This window comes from Triticum urartu, chromosome 2A, assembly GCF_056163025.1.
Source record: "Triticum urartu cultivar PI428250 chromosome 2A, HENAU_Tu73, whole genome shotgun sequence".
NCBI lineage: Eukaryota > Viridiplantae > Streptophyta > Magnoliopsida > Poales > Poaceae > Triticum > Triticum urartu.
In genome coordinates, this window is record NC_141874.1 from 29,569,449 (window position 1) to 29,587,742 (window position 18,294).

Here is an 18,294-nt window from a genome sequence, read left to right on the forward strand (position 1 = left end):
TTCGAACCAACAACCTGTTTTTTTTTACGGCATCGAACCAACAACCTGTTAATTAAACAATTACATCCATCCCACCAGTGTTGCCCGATGTTGTACATGCACAACTAAAATATATTTGATTACACACAAAAGCACGTCAAGTTATTCTAAAAAAACATGTCAAGTTTGTCCAGGTTAATCAGATAAATAGACGCACATGTCTAATTGGTAATTTAGGGGTGGGGCCACTAGTCGGTGTGATACTAACAACAGGTTAGGCTAACCAGGTAACTAGACTAATCTACACAGGGCCCATCTGTCAGTGGGTCAACCAAAAATTTGTAACTTGGGCGCATGGATAATTCCGCAGGGAAAAAAGGGGCCCGATGGATTCCATTCGCCGACCTCAAGTGTGAAACCGCAGGAGCTAACCACTACACCAAATACCTATAATTGTCTAAAAGATAAACAATAAATTTTATATTTGGCAATGGAACTACTCGTATTCGGGCTTTTTCTCCTGGACCAAATTTCTGATAACAGATCGGTTACTAGAAATTTTTGTGGTCACCAGAAAACTATGTTATTGCCTGAATTTTTTAATTTAAATGACAGAAACCATGTCAAATATATATCTCTCATATGCATACAGTATCAGAACGAAAATGAATTGAACTTGCGATTTTTCAAATTTGAATTTCATTTGAATTTTTGGGACAAAAAGGTGAGATTTTTTGGAACCGGTTTTCTGGCTGAACGTGGGGAAAAATGGAATATAAAAAGAATCTGCGTCCATATTAAAGAAGGCACATCCCTTTATAGTCACGAATATGTAGCTAGTGCGTGTGCGTATACGATGTCTAGAGTTTAATTCTCCTCAAATATTCTTTGCGATTAAGTTGTACCCACATGTGTTATTGAAGGGCTACTGCTTAATTAAATACAAAACAAGGGGTGTTTCTGTAAAATAAAAATATGCGCGCCTCGTTCAAGCTGTTCCCAATCATTGACAATGGGCATAGCCACGCTGACATGCCACATCATCGCAGGATACGTCTGAATACAAGCAAAGTGACCGTATTTGCGTAAGGACGCAAGTTAGATGACCATAAATTCGTATTTTTAAAATTTTAGCATCAAACTGAACATTGAACGTAAGTTATATGACTGCAGTTGATATTATCTCTTTTGATATTCTGCGCGGGCTCAGTACACCAGCAAACACCGGAGTGCAGCACAGCTCCACGTCGCCGTCAACCATGCATCACTCCAGTTTCATGTACGCGGCACGGGAGTTGGCTCCGTCAACATGTGCCATGCCAGGGTGACTGTTTCTTACCGTCAGAGAGTCCAGCAAGAGCCTTTTGAGTTGTTGACGACCACACCCTCTGCATCTCCATCCTCTCCTACAGCTGCAGCAGTCGTATTTGAGGAGCCATGTCGTTTGAGTGACCAACGACCTTCCTCTCACCATTGCTGTGCGAGGCAACATTGGCTTCCACTGATCGGAACTGGTCTTCGGCGCTGCTGCTGTCCATGGGTTCAGAAGAAATCACCTCAGCGGAGCGCCGGCCAGCTTCTGAGGTTAGGCTAGCCTGCAGCGACAGAGGGGCCCAGAATTAACATCGCACCACCCCACATGTGCTAATTTTAAATCAGCCCATCAGGCTCAGAGTATCTCCAACAGCCGCGCCAAAAGAGGCGCGTACGGTAAACTTAGTTTTTAGCGCGCGCTGGACGATTTCGCGTGCTCCAGCGCGCGCTGGACGATTTCGCGTGCTCCAGCGCGCGCGGGAAAGGGCGGCAGCTCGCGCGCTACTTTTGACCCGTCTCTTCCGGCGTGCCTAAAAATTGCGGCGCTCGCCACGCGCCTATCCACACTGCCACACGCATCTCATAGCTTCTTCGCCTTTCCAGCGCGTCCATCGCTTCCTCTCCTTGCCGCTCCAGCGCCCCGCCACCGACGAGCCACCATGCCGCCGCGCCGCCGAGGAGCATCGGGCTACCACGGCGTCCGCCAGCGCCCCAACGGCCGGTACTCCGTCGAGATTCGGTCCGGCGACGTCCGACTCGGCCTCGGTACGTTCCGGACCTCGCACGAGGTTGCACGCGCCTACGACGCGACGGCGTGGCGCCTGGACAAGCCGCGTCAGCAGATGAACTTCCAGGATGTCCAAACGCGCCAGCAGGCACACGACGTCGCCCCTCCGCCTCGTCTTATCATGGACCAGGACCGTGCGAAGCACGCTCGGCGGTAGCGCCGCCTCCTTGTCGCCGAGGAGGACGAGCGGGCCATGGTGGAGTGGCGTCGGCGCCACCCAAAGGACGTCGCCAACGAGGAAGCCTTTTGGGCAAAGCGCCGCGAGGAGACGGCAAGGCGTCGCGCGGAGCGGTTGGACATGCGTCGGCGGAAGGCCCTGGCGTTATCGCAGTGCAAAATCGTTGAAAATGGTGGGCAGTCGATCTTTTCGTCTAATGATGACTGTTGGGAAGACATTTGGCTCGATACCTCGGGGCAGACCAACAAGGATGGCAATGATGATGATGATGATAACGATGACTGGGAATTTTTAAAAAATCGTTGCACCATAGTTTTTTATCTATCTATGCTATGAAAGTATGTAAAATATCTATGTATCATTTTCATCTATGAATTTTATTTATCATTTTATTAAAAGAATGTACGCAATGTTTAGCGCACGCTGCATTTTAGCGCGGCCGCTGGAGCTACGCACGCGCGCTCAGTTTTAACGCGGCTGCTGGAGCCAGCGTTGCCGGCCGCGTCAAATCAGGCGAAGGGCGTGTGGCAAATGAGTTTTTAGCGCGCGGCGTGTTGCGCGGCTGTTGAAGATGCTCTCATGACATGCTTGTGTATCCCCTACGCAACCCGCGGTCCACATACAAAGCTAGCACACCAGTGCATGGCACGCATGTATTTCAACTTAACAGCTACTAACGTATATGCACGAGAAAAAAAACAAGCACACATCACGGCGCTATACTGCACGGCCCGAGGTAGCGGCCTGCAGGTAGCTCGGCCACCAAAGTGCCACTCTCTTTTAGTTAGGCTACTAATATTTTTAAGTTGAATGCTTTATAATTTGTACTAAGTGTTATCTTAGTTAGAGCAATGCTATTTCAGTACAAAATTCATAGTAAACACTAAAAAATCAGCGGATTATCAAATCCACTGTAATATGTAAGACATATTTGACCAGAAAATCATAAAGTGATGTGCAAATGATTAAGTGACAAGTTCCTTGCGAACATCTTGTGTATTCTAGATTTGTTTATTTGAGTGTGTATAATCAAAGACAGCTATCAAAATATTTCATCTATCATATACTTTCGAGATCTCTAATAAGATATTTAAAAACACACACAAAGTGATATACACGACATTCATGCAATAGTTAGAAATTAATCTAAGAAGGTGTAATGTGTTCACTTTAAATATGTTTTAGGTGTAATGTGTTAAAAATGAATTATTTATTATAAAACAAAGTGTAAATTTACCATACTATATTACAATATTTTTTATTTGATAAAAATATATGTATTAAGTATTAAAAATTAGTATAAATGATTATATTTATTATGATTAATGTAGAGCCAAATATTCCAAAAAACGTACTTCAATGTCAAAAAAGCGTATTCATAAAAATATTTGGAAGAAAAAGACTTATTTGGTTGAGCCGGTCGCTCATAGCGAAATGTGTAGTTTGTACATAAACACCCTAAACTTCATAATGCACACCCATGTGTATCCTTCTCAGATACAACAACATATATCGACCGTGCTAAAGTGATGGCAGCATTTCACACAATAAAAATAGCCACAAATGACAATAAGAGACAAGTTATTTACGGGTATCGATCGAGGTGCATGAATTGCTGATATAGAATATACAAAAGGTATTTGTATATATGAGGTCGGAGCACCTTAACCAAATAATCATTATAAAGTGTTTTTGCAAAAAGTAAATCTTAAAATCCAATTCATTATGATTGCTCCATGCAGGGGCGGGCCCAGGAATTGAGGACTGTGTATTTAAAATTTGAAAGCATATAACCTTCCTTTTGGCGCGTATAACATATTATACTAGTTATAATAAACTATATAAAAGATGTCACATAATATATTATATTGATAAAAATGATCATAAGTTGGTACTATTCAACATTAAGAAGTAAAAAAATTGTTCAACAATTTATAAACATTCTAACATTATCTATTCAAATGGCAAATTGCAAATTCTCGTGTCTAAACAATTCATAATTGACTGCAAACTAGTCTCTAGTTTCACTATAATTAAGTAGAAATGCAATTGGTCAGTGGTCAAACTAATTTACTTGGTCTTATATTTCTGTACTGCAGCCCATTGAACAAGACAGGAACAAAATCGAGGCCCTGTTGTCTGAATGCAGTTCGATAGTGACAGAAAAATTCAGTTAGAACACCTTGCATAGTTGAATTCGGGGTTAAAGGATTAGTATGTGTAGTTAGCGATTATTACCTTCAAAAGTTGAATTCGGGTTGTGGCTTTGAATTGAATCAATTACTGCCCCTGATTTCTTCACGCTTGCTAACCCACCACCTACTGTAGTTTGCAGAGATCAGAAACTTTAGAATAAAAAGGCGGCGAGAGATCTGGGTTGGATTCTCCATGCGCGTCTGCGCCGCCACGCGCACCTGCGATCCATCGCCGATCAGGCGACGGCAGCTCTGGGCCCTGGCCGCCGTGCGGTGCCGTCGTGTCGATCAGTCGGTTGGCGGCACGGGTCGCATGCGGTGCGCAGAGAACTGGAGAACAGGGGAAGGGCGGCGCTGCCGGTTCGTGTGATCGATCGATGGTTTTTTTTTTCTTAAGGTGATGATTAATCGATGGGTTATTTTTTCTGGTGTGTGCTGCAGTGATTTGGGCCATGTCGTAGTGTGGTGAGGGGGAAATACGATGGGGTGCGTCTGGTTTTGGGCTGAAATCCTTAACTATCACGTTCTCGGCTATCATTATCGTTTTTTCCTTATAAAACCCAGTATTTATACTATATATACCTATTTTTTGGACGAAAATAATGGGTATTCAAGTGAATATCCTTGAATTGAGGTGGGCCCGCCCCTGGCTCCATGCCGCATGATTTTTCCTGACCTCGTTAAGCATTTGTCATTGTTGTCTTCGACTGCAACAACTAACCATGTCGCATCCTGGTTTCGTGAAGAGCTAGCCGATGACTCCGATGCAATTTCGATATCCTTATCGATCATCTTTTTTCCTGACAAAAGTCTTATGACCGAAGATCCTTCACATATTGATCTAGGTCGAACATCCCGCTTCTCCCTAATATTTGTCCCTATCACACACTTTTGAGGCTCTTGGGTCTCATTTGTCCCTCCATTTACTCTACATCCATAATGAATTTTACATCAGTCATATTATAATGATTAGTAAAAATAATACAATAAATTTTAAATCATTTATTATATTTTAAATCCCAGTGAAAATCCTTGCAATGTATATGCCTAAACACTTATCTTTTACCAATTTTTTTACTTTTCATATTTACTAAAGTATGATGTATCTCTACTCTTATAAAAAGCACAGTTGGTGATGATAGTGTGTCTGCCATCTGTCGTTTTCGGCCTCCCGGTCTGCATCGAACGCGTGTGAGCCAAGTTTTGGAAAATTTGCAAAATGACGCCCGCACTGCACCCCACATTTACACAAAGTCCCTCAGTTTCTATCTCCAGCCCTCCCACCCAATCCATCCAATCACGGCTCCTATCTACCACTCCGGTGCTGGCGCCGTCCGCCGCCAAACCTCTCATGCCTCCTCCGCCCGCTCCCATCCACGGCGGTGTAGCCACCCGCCACATACTACTCCTTCTCCTTCCCCGATGACACACTTCACAAGAAGGTTGTCCCCTTCAAGTACGACCCTCTCCCAAAGGACCTTCATGACGTCTTAGCGGCAGCGCCACCCACAAGCTCCACCGCCATCCCATCCCACCACAGAAGTGCTGACAAGATTCCTCGCATGGCCTAGCCCTATATGGTCGTCGCCACTACTGTTTGCTCCTTCCCCGCCCCCTCTGCATCCCTCATTCAGTTCAGCGGTTTCCACAACCAGCCCCCTTGTCTGTTTGGGCCGCGATGTGGCCGCCGCCTCATGGAAAGACATCGTTGTTGTTTCTCTGCAAGGTAGCCGACCTCCTCCTCTCTAATTTTTTGGCATTGTGCAGTCAGTGTCCTCCGCATAAATTAGTGACAGTTTCTGCAAATGTACTCCTGCAGATTTGATGCCACCGGTTGATTAGTGCGTGAAGTTGGATATATTTGACAGCAAGTTGATGGCTATTGTGCTTATTTCGGTATTATAATAGATTCAGGGATGTTTATTATTCCAGTATTATAAGTTGATACCATGGTATTAGATATCCTGCTGCTAGAATAGCTTATGAAAACGCTTTGGCGTGACTTATATTTCTATAGTTGTATTGGTGGGCACTGGGCAGCCATCATATGTGCAGAGCAAGGTTGTTGGAAGTTACCAATATGTGTGTTGTTTGACCGATGAGGTCTCGAGAAAAGAATTATTGTATGGGTTTCAGATAAGGGAGATACACATGGACAATGGTGAAATCCCTGAATTAAGTAAATTCATTATGAGAGTTAGTGCTCTGTTATGTGCAATCTAAATAATCTTAATTTGTTCTTTCATTTCCTCGTGAGATTACTTATAATGTCTGCATGATGCAGTTCCGTGCCCTTCATCCACCATTGTCCTGGTTTCAACGGCAAGCAACTTATTGCTATTACACGATTATTTATTTTACTCATCGGTGCAACTGGAGTTTTAGATGGCACAATTAAAAAATCTACAAAAACCTTACTTTGCTGTTAGTCTTATAGTTTTCCTTCTTTTCATTCTAGCTTTCGCATATACTCTGTTTACTAGCATGGGGAGGGAATTTTTCCGCAAAAAAAAGCATGGAGAGGGAATTGAAAGAAACTGCCCTATGCTTTTCACTGAGGTTGAAGTAGGAGAGGAAGAAAAAACACATCATTGCATATTTGGGTTTAGTGATAAACTGATAATGCTTCCATATGTTCTTGATCCCCAGATGCGACTTACCTCCATATGCACTTTTCTTACTGGTGGGTGCAGGAGCCCAGGCCACCCACGTGAAGACAATGGCGTTAGCCGCGTCATCGAGGTCGAGGGGTCCTCAAGCCAATCCTGGCCCTCGCCGGCGTCAGCGGCCCCGTCCTTCTCCATGGGGTCAGTTAGTCAATCTCGGTCATCCGATTCATCTCCGTCGAGTATGTCACTGGTGCGGAAGCTGCGTCGGACAACAACAACGCGAGCTCATCGCTAGCTCATATGAGTCTTTGGTCGAAGCCCTCCTGCCGCAGCTCTCCGCATGTTTCTTAGACAAAGGGAAAGACGAGTGCCGGTGTCATCAAGGTTGTTATCCCATCTCTCTATCTCTCTCTGATCTGTGTTGCTATTGTTGTCTGAGTGAAGTGACTGTTGTTATTGTAAGAATAGAAGTGAGCTGCTGATTTTGAATAAAATTGACTTGCTTGCAGATTCTTGTACGGGCAGAAGAAAGATAGAATTGACCTTGTGTACGGACTGTTGTATGGATGTCGATGGCCATCACCCATCAAAGGAAGGTGACGCCAGATGTTGTGGAGGTGACGCACTCTGACGGTGAGGAGCTTCGAAGACGGTGGTGGCTGACGAGCAAAGTCTGCTCGTTGAGGAGGTCATCCACCGTCATGCACATTCCTGGCTTTGGAACAACTTGGACTTATTTGATTTGGTTCAGTTCGATTTGATTTGGTAGTTGTGGTGGTGTTAAATTATCAGCCGCCGCATTTTTTTGGCAGATCTTTACTCCAATGGAGTCACTGAGGTTGAAGTAGGACAGGAAGAAAAAACACATCATTGCATATTTGGGTTTAGTGATAAACTGATAATGCTTCCATATGTTCTTGATCCCTAGATACGACTTACCTCTATATGCACTTTTCTTGCTGGTGGGACATAACTAGAACTAATATTTTGTGTGGAACATAATTAGAACTAATTTTGTGTGTGGTTTTACCATGTTTTAATTGTTGAATTTTTTTATAATTTGATGCCCCTTTTTTCCTTAACAATTTACTATTTGTCCTTCGTGTGATGCTCATGTTGCATTGTTTAGCGACTGCTTCTGGATTACAGGAAGAAGTTGGAGTAAATCCTTGTGTTTGGCTTCAATTTTTTTGGTTTGGATACCTACCCAACATTAAAACTGACTGTTGTACAAGGGAAGTTCCATATTTGCGAGATAATTTTCTATAATGCAGAACTGTAAGAATAACCCTAGAACCATCTTTACAACCTGATGTTACTTAATAATAAATAATGAGTTAACTATACAAGAAGATTTAAATGCTTAGCTTTTCATGCCTTTAGTTAGAAATTGATGTGTGATTTCAAGGCTCGTACTGACTTTTCGTTATCCTGCTTTTCCTCTCAAAGGCTAGAGAGAAATCATTCAAGAAAGCTTCATAGTTATGTAAGTGTTCAGATTTTTTTTGCTAATGATTATTTACCTCTGTTTGCATGATGTTATGTAATTGATTCTCTCTCTTTTTCTTTCTTTTCCACGTCTAAAAACTGCAGATATTGACTGTGAGATGAAATTGTCATTGTTCATAATTTAAATGTTTGACACAAGGCCGGAGCCTAGAATGCTAGCTTCTTAATGCTACTTGACGGGTTGCCATGTCGATGTTTCCCCTTTTAGACGGAGATGGTCATGTCAAAGGTGTCAATGGCAAGGTTCTTCGCCATGTTAGGCCTCTCCTCTGCCTACCTCATGAAGATACGCCACCAATACATTGAGTTTCCACTGGTTATACTTCTTTACCGATGTAAAGTAGTTAACTGATGGTTTTGTTGTATACTCTTTGGGAAGCCATTGATCTGGTACTACATAGACTGAGGACGAGTTGAAGAAAATGTGAGCCATGGGAGGAGAGATTTACTGGAGCAAGGTGAACAACGGTGGCAGTGACCAGATAGGAGACGCAGGGAATGAATGTTTTCTCGTTCTTAGTGCTTTGGTTGTTGTACACTAAAGTGGATGGGAGATCTGCAAGTTAAAGTAAATATCATGGTATTCCTCTCATGCACCTTGTCGCATATACCCTCATAACCTCTGTAGCTCTGCCCTTACCGTTCGTTGTCTTATCTGTTCCTGACAAGTATTGACTTCTCTTTCACTTCCTTGCTTGTATATACATGCTATGATGTATTGTAATATGGATTGGATTTCATATACATGTACTATATTGATTTTAAGTGTTACACACATGGTTCTTGGTCGTGTTCTTCTGATCTAACGGCTCTGCACCTAATTGATACGACAACATTTCTTGTTCATGCTGTAACTATCATCATGCTTTAAGTAATTTTATTTACTGATGTGAATGCACTCATGATCTGTGTGGCTTTGTGTTAAAGTGTTCCAATATTATTTTTGTGTTGTTATCAAGTAGGTAGTTCTGTGTATTTTTGTATTTTTTATGGCAATTTCTTTGACCTCGTGGATGATTCAAATCCATATAGCTTGTGAGGTGATGGCAGTCTTCAGCGGCATTTTAGTCTGTATAAGTTCAAATGTCTTTCCTATAGAGAAATAAAATGCAGTCCACTTAATTTTCAGAATAACAACTCTTGGTGACTACTATTTATGAATTGCATATAATCCTTTGCAATTTTTGAATAGTTAACACAAGGTATTCGTTCATATCCTTAATTGTTCCATTGTGATGGTACTTGCATTACTCTCTGTTTGCAGATATATTCTTTTATGATTTGTTCATAATAATTTCTTGAGGACAACAATTTAGGTGGAAGATATGCTATAGACTAGGTGGTAATAATGCCCAACATTTACAACTGCAAAACTCTTAATAAATGTCTTGATAATCTCAAATAATAAACTACTGATTATTTTTCCCGACATTCAGAAATGCATAGTGAGCTGCACGTTTGGGTCACCATGTTGGAGTTGCTTTTAAATGATTCAAGAATATCATCAATCCTGAGAATAGAGGGGATCGGAGTTAGGGAGGCGTTTTGTTAACATTTACACCTGATTTTTATTTATTAGTAAATAGGGGCGGGTTAACATTATTTTCTCTTGTTAAAGCATTTTTTAACCCGTGGCAATGCACGGGCACTCAACTAGTGAGATGTAATGAGAGGCGCACCTCTCATGTTTACACACAACAGTTACAGTAGCAGGTGATGAAACCCCCTTTCCTGTGCGCTACGGTGCGGAGGATCGCCTAGGTCTGCGCGCGGAGGTAGAGGATGGCCAGATCTGGATTGGATCCCCAGGGCCTGCGAGCGGCGGTCCGCACCGGTCGGGTTGGCGTGTGCTCGCCGATTTCCTGCATGCGGCTTGACCAATTCATCTCTAGTAGTGTTTGCTTTGGGCTCATGTTGCACTGTGGCGCTGGTGGCCTCAGATCCTTGGATTGTTGGTGGAAGACTCGGCTCCGGGCAAAAATCATGCATCGACCCTGTCGTTGCCGGCGGTAACGGCGTCCACGGATGTCGTCTTCCTCCTTGGAGGTATTGTTGTGGAGCCGTTCCCTTCCTTCCCAATAGCGTGAGATCTCCTGGTGAAAACCTAAGATCGGGCAGTGCCAGATCGGGTGACGGTGGAGTCCTCAACTTCGTTTTCCTCCTTGGAGGCGTCACCTTGGTGATCCCGCCGAGGGGTTTTGATGGTGTTCGCGTTTGATGGTAGAGCTTGGGTTTGTGGTGCTGCCAACGGGTCATTTTCTTTCTTTTCTTTTTGCGCTGCCTTTGCGGTGCTTTCCTCCTCTGAGGACTCTTGTAACACCTTCTTCTCATCAATGAATTTGGCAGTTCTCCTGCCAACATTCAAAAAAAATGAAACCCCCAGATTCTGGAACATTTTCCCTTCAATGAAAATGCGGGTAGGCCTCTCTGGGAGGCATAATTAAGCATTTCAATGATTCTTTTCAACCACGTACCCAAGTGCAACTCATATTTTTGTTACTTTTAGCGTTTTTGAGTTGTTTGTAAATTGCCATCCCTAATCCCATTCCACTACCCATTAATCAATCAAAAAGCTAATTGTCAGTGAAAATCGAACGGTAACCTTCCTCGCCTGATCTGAATGAACTTTTTTGAATCAGAGAAAATCTTCAGCGTCATTTTTGAAATAAATAAATACTGATAAGACCACAGCGTTCTACAATCTCCATTGGAAATTGTCAAGTTATATTATTACTCATTATATTGTTGCACATCACAAGTTTTGCTGTCCGGAAAGATGATCATTTTTCTTCCGGAGGTAGAAGAAGGCCTCGTGCTACTCGCTCATATTGCCCCGTTGTTTAAGCAATGCCGCAAGATTTTCAACGCTAGCCAGCTCACGCCGTTGAGCTCGTGGTCTGCGTCGGTCAGCGGCGTCCTCTCGCCGGCCCGGAAGAGGAACGCCTTGTCGCAGCGCACCGGCGTGCCACGAACCTGCTCCAGCATGGTGGCCGCCTCCGTCAGCATGTCCTCGTCCCCGCCTGCGACCAAGTCCCTGGCGGCGCGCCCCAGCCGGCGCACGGTCAAGGCATAGTCCTTGGCGCACTGTTCCAGAACCAGCCGCCGCCGGGGCGACGTCTCGGCGGCCTGCAGCCGGGCGATGCGGTCGCCGGTGGCCTTGGCGGTCGCCCCGGCGATCCTCACCGCGATGACGACGAGGCCGAGCTCGTCGGCCGTCGCACTCGCCGGGTCCGCCCCCAGCGTCTTCATGCACAAGTCGTAGTCGTGCGCGGCCTCCCAGGAGCCGGTGGCGACGAGCGTGCACGTGTCCTCCAGCGTGCTCGCCCTCGCCGTGCGCGCGTGCTGCGCGATGAGCAGGAGGACGAGGGCGGAGGAGAGAGCTTGGAGAGCAGCCATGGTCGTCGTCGTCTGATTTGTTTCTCTCTCAGACTCGACCTATATATACTGTAAGACGTACGTAGGAGTAATTAGATTGGTGGCGCTGTAAATTTGTGTTTATCCTTTCAAACGTTTCCATTCGTTGCTCATGCATCAAAGTGAAACTCTTTTACTAGTTACATCACATTGAACAAAAACCGAATGTAATAAATTTTTGACAAATGTAATTAAGAATGGTGAGTAAGAAATTCACCACATATTAACCATGTGTATTAATCATCGCAATATTAGAAAATATTTCTGACGCCCAAGAGCCTACTGAACATATAATTTCTTGAGAATCCAGACAAAACAAAAGACCCGATTTATACTAGCAACACTAGTTAAAATGAGCATTTGTGTCCCAAATGAACGGAACCGCCTGTAATAACCCTACCACATGGTTTTATTTTTCACCAAGACGGTTATTAAAAGGAAATCGCCTACAAAAATTAACTCGGGCGGCTCAAAAAGAAAAGAAATGAAATGAAACAGCTTGCAGGCTAGTATTGGGCCACAACCCATTTTCACAATTGAACCCTATCTTTCCGTCCCTCAAATCCCACCCCCTCTAGTTTCCTATCTCTTTTTCTATGCCGTTTGTGGCTATTCCGATCTCTTTCAGTTAGCTCTTGATGAGTGATCTTTTAGTGAGACCGGTTGACTTTGTCAGACTATTTGCTTTTATTAATAAGATGGCCGCATGCATCTTTCTGATGCAGAGGCCGGGGGATAACCTCCTTTTTGAAGAAAAAAAATCCCACCCCCGCAGTCACTCCCCCCCCCCCTCTGTTATCTTCGCCCCTTCCTTCTTGCCTTGCAAATCCGTCCCTTCTCTCGTGCATCGATCTCGGAGGGTTTAGGTGACCTTGGGCTGCACCGCCGTGAGGAAGCCATGGTGGTCAAGCCGCCGCATCGGAGCTCGCCTTCCGCCCTACCATCTAATCATGTGTTGTTAAGATACAATCAGCTAGGTAGATTGCACTAGTTAGTATGTGATGTTGGCTAGGTGATTCGAACTTGTGTTGACATATTTTCTTAAGGGGCCGGCTGGATGTCAGGTGACTCAATTTATAATTTGGGTAAGTCACTCTTTGATCTACCTTTAGATCAATGGACAGAACATTCATCTACAACGAAAAATGGCTGACCTAAATAATCATTTTTTAGGGGTAGCTAGGTCAGTCATTATTTAGGCCGACCTAAATAATCTATCAGTCGATTTTGTCATATTGCCTTCCTAATCAGCATGCGGGCAATCCGAGGGTCTGACTTGAGCAGTATGCATGGCCAATTATCAGCTACTTTGCTCCCACAGTTTGTGTGCCCGTTTCAAACTGGCGGTGCCAGCACTATAACCTATGATGTCCAGTTCAAAAAAAAAACTATGATGCAAGCACAAAGTATTTCTAAATATTTAACTATTTTCTTAATTTATGCAGGGAAAATGCTTGTATCGAGAAAGGTTTGCTCAAAATACTGTGCAGTCAATTGACCACACAGCCAAAGTGTGGCTTCGCCACTGGCCGGTTGTAGCATGAAACGTCCGCATGCTTGGTCTAAGAGCAAGATAAAAATAACTAACATGTCCACTTTACTAATCGTGAGCTCGTTTTTTTTCTCTTTATTGTTTAGACGAGGATACATGTACATCTGCCTATATAAAATTGTTCTTTTTTTGCATTGAACCTATATTTAATTGCTGAATATACTTATGGTGCATGTGATTTGCAGATGAGTCGCCACGTACGTATAGTTTCGGCCAGCTAATCATGGGAGTAGATTAACCCTAATTAAAACAAACACAAATTTTAAAAGGGAAAATGTTACACAACTACAACTTGGCATTGGTATTACCATTGAAGATGAATAGATTGGAAGTTTTTCCACAAAAAAGAGAGGAAAGAAAGTGGAAAAGTATTAAAAAACGAGTAAGCAAATAATGTAGTAGTCTTTTCGTAAAAAAAATATTCTAAGGAATTAATTAGTCGCATTGGTATTACCTTTAAGAACAAAGAAAATGAAAAACAAAATAAATAACGATAAAATTTGCCCACAATTAAGAAAAAAATTGCACTTCCTAATATCATGCCAAAATAATCTTATAATAGAGGAATTTTGCAAAAAGGAAATTTTTAAGAATGAATTAGTAGCATTTGTATTAGCCTTAAAATAAACAAAAGAAATAAAAACTGAAAAAAGCAAAATAATGAAATTTTCTAAGAAAGAATGAATTAGTGACATTGGTATTATCCTTTAAGTAGGAAGAAAATAAAAAATTAAATACAATTAATGTTAAAATTATCACAATCTACAATTGTGCATAATATGCAAGAATAAGCATATACTACTGGACTTTTTGGAAAAAATAAGTTCCCTAAGTAGGAAGGAATAGTGGCATTGGTATTAAACTAAAAAGGAAAAAAGAAACAAAATCAAAATAATGAAGTTATCTAAGAAATACTGAACTTGTGGCACTTGTATTACCTTGAAGTAGAAAGGAAATAAAAAAATACAAATCAAGATAAAATGTGCAAAACTCGCGGTTTTGTATAATATGCAAGAATAAACATATAATAGTGATTTTTTTGCAAACAATAAGTTCCATAAGAAGGAAGCAAATAGTGGCATTGGTATTACCCTTAAAAAGAAACAAACACTAAAACACAATAATAAAAAGTAAAAAAGTTTTCTAGGGAAGAATGAATTAGTGGCACTGGTATTACCCTTTAAAAAATAAAATAAAGAGCTAAACTAATAATAACAAAATTTGCACACATTGTACACATAAATTATGTTCTAAAAATTTATGCAAGAATAAGCATCTTGAAGGATAAAGAAAATTATTTTTAAAAACAAATAATGACAAAAAAAATTCCAAAATATGCACCAAAATTTACTTTTTTATAATATGCTAGAATAAACATATAATAACGAATATTTCACAAAAATAAAGTTCCAAAGAAGTAATGAATTAGTGGCATTGGTATTACACGTAAATAAGGAAGAAAATAAATAAAACTCAAACATAATCAAAATAATGAATTAATCTAAGAAATAGTGAATTAGTGACATTGGTATTACCCTTTGAGAGGAAAGGGGATAAAAACAAAAAGAAATAATGGTAAAATGTGCACACAATTTACACAGTAATTGCATTTATTATAATATGCAAGATTAGACATGCAAAAGTGAAGTTTTTGCAAAAACATGTTTTCTAAAATGAAACAAATTAGTATCATTGGTATTACCCTTAAAAAAGAAAATAATAATAATAATAAATTGCACACAATTTACAAAAAATGCATTTTTTAGAATATGCAATAATAAGCATATAAAAGTGGTTTCATAGAACAAAAGTTCCCTAAAAAGGAATAAATTAGTGACATTGGTATTGACTTTAAAGAAGAAACAAAATGAAACAAAAACTAAACAAAAATAAAATTAATGATATTTTTCTAAGGAAGAATGAATTAGTGACAATGGTATTACCTTTAAAAAAGAAATAAAATGAAACAAAATAAAAATAATGAAGTTTTCGAAGATAGAATGAATTAGTGACATTGGTAGAAACAAAATGAAACAAAAATTAAAATAAAATCAAAATATTAAAGTTTTCTTAGAAAGAATGAACTAGAGGCATTTAGAGGACATAATAAAGAAGGCAGGGAGAAGAGACAACGAAACACGCTCGGACTCGTTCATTCACATGATGGAGAAAATTCGCAAAATTAATTTTTTAATTTATACGAAGATGAGCTTTGCTCGCTTGATCTCAATTACTCTGCACTAGCAAGCCCTATAACGATCTCGGCGGCCGCGTCACCTGTCCTGCACGCACTGGCTGCAAGTTGCATGCATGCACGTGGTAGTGTAGGTGTGTGTGCATAGTTTAGGAAAAAGAATTTGACTGACCCTAATTGTCGTCTTTTCAGTCGCGTGATGTATAGCTAAAGCGTTTTTTTAAAACACTTGTGTGGAATGGAGGATAAAGGTCGAGGGTACACGAAAACGAGGATCACTGCCCTGGGGTGCACATCCATCACGAAGTACCAAAGGAGAATATCCGGTACTCCCAACTCCTAGGGTGCTCCCCGGGCTCCAAACTGGTAGGACATTTGTAAATGTTCGAAAAATTCAGAAAAAAAATCCAGCACACAGACACAACATCATTGTATGTTGTCACAAAATTTGAAATCAAAATCTGAAACATAGCTTGAGAAACATAAATGACAAATTCGACAGTAGATAGTACACAACATAAGTTAGGCTTTAGATTTGACCCATTATCACATTCATGCCAATATTGTTATTTTTCTATCTCGAGCAATGTTTTGAATTTTGATTTGAATTTTTTTACAACATAAGTTGATGTTGTGTCAATGTGCTAGATTGTTTTTAGAAATTTTTGAACATTTAAAAATGTGCTACCGAGTTTGGAGCACTGGGAGCACCCTAAGGGTGGGAGTATCAGATATTCTCCCGAAGTACCAATTCGGCCATGACAATGGAGCCCGCAGGGACACTGCTTCCGTAGGCGTGTGCGAATTTAGCTGTCAGGGATGACGCATCAAAGATGACTACGCTGTTTGACAAGATAAAAACACAATTTATAGTACTAAACCATAAAGCAATTTTCATTGCCAAAATGGCCTTTGGTGGCCGAGCTACCTGCAGGCCGGAATCAGCCCCGTCAGTGCTCGTTACGATCGGTGCCAACCGTGCATGACATTCCCGTATATTAACTGTATTCGTAGAAGAAAAATACGGATTTATGGTTATCCAACTTGCGTTATCGTGCAAATACGGTCACTTCGCTCGTATCTAGCCGTATAGCCTGCCCATGTGACGCCTCCCACCAGTGCTGCCCGATGTTGTACATGCACAACTAAAATCTATTTGATTACACACAAAAGCACGTCAAGTTATTCTAAAAAAACATGTCAAGTTTGTCCAGGTTAATCAGATAAATAGACGCACATGTCTAATTGGTAATTTAGGGGTGGGGCCACTAGTCGGTGTGATACTAACAACAGGTTAGGCTAACCAGGTAACTAGACTAATCTACACAGGGCCCATCTGTCAGTGGGTCAACCAAAAATTTGTAACTTGGGCGCATGGATAATTCCGCAGGGGAAAAAGGGGCCCGATGGATTCCATTCGCCGACCTCAAGTGTGAAACCGCAGGAGCTAACCACTACACCAAATACCTATAATTGTCTAAAAGATAAACAATAAATTTTATATTTGGCAATGGAACTACTCGTATTCGGGCTTTTTCTCCTGGACCAAATTTCTGATAACAGATCGGTTACTAGAAATTTTTGTGGTCCCCAGGAAACTATGTTATTGCCTGAATTTTTTAATTTAAATGACAGAAACCATGTCAAATATATATCTCTCATATGCATACAGTATCAGAACGACAATGAATTGAACTTGCGATTTTTCAAATTTGAATTTCATTTGAATTTTTTGGACAAATAGGTGAGATTTTTTGGAACCGGTTTTCTGGCTGAACGTGGGGAAAAATGGAATATAAAAAGAATCTGCGTCCATATTAAAGAAGGCACATCTCTTTATAGTCACGAGTATGTAGGTAGTGCGTGTGCGTATACGATGTCTAGAGTTCAATTCTCCTCAAATATTCTTTGCGATTAAGTTGTACCTACATGTGTTATTGAAGGGCTACTGCTTAATTAAATACAGAACAAGGGGTGTTTCTGTAAAATAAAAATATGCGCGCCCCGTTCAAGCTGTTCCCAATCATTGACAATGGGCATAGCCACGCTGACATGCCACATCAGCGCAGGATACGTCTGAATACAAGCAAAGTGACCGTATTTGCGTAAGAACGCAAGTTAGATGACCATAAATTCGTATTTTTAAAATTTTAGCATCAAACTAACATTGAACGTAAGTTATATGACTGCAGTTGATATTATCTCTTTTGATATTCTGCGCGGGCTCAGTACACCAGCAAACACCGGAGTGCAGCACAGCTCCACGTCGCCGTCAACCATGCATCGCTCCAGTTTCATGTACGCGGCACGGGAGTTGGCTCCGTCAACATGTGCCATGCCAGGGTGACTGTTCCTTACCGTCAGAGAGTCCAGCAAGAGCCTTTTGAGTTGTTGACGACCACACCCTCTGCATCTCCATCCTCTCCTACAGCTGCAGCAGTCGTATTTGAGGAGCCATGTCGTTTGAGTCACCAATGACCTTCCTCTCACCATTGCTGTGCGAGGCAACATTGGCTTCCACCGATCGGAACTGGTCTTCGGCGCTGCTGCTGTCCATGGGTTC

General features: G+C 41.7%; 2 pseudogenes; one reads left to right on the forward strand and one right to left on the reverse strand.

Annotated features, from left to right (window-relative positions):
* The first annotated feature begins 1,952 nt into the window (after positions 1 to 1,952).
* On the forward strand, positions 1,953 to 2,594 carry LOC147983182 (uncharacterized; annotated as a pseudogene).
* Positions 2,595 to 11,477: 8,883 nt separating this feature from the next.
* On the reverse strand, positions 11,478 to 11,967 carry LOC147983183 (uncharacterized; annotated as a pseudogene).
* Positions 11,968 to 18,294: the final 6,327 nt, after the last annotated feature.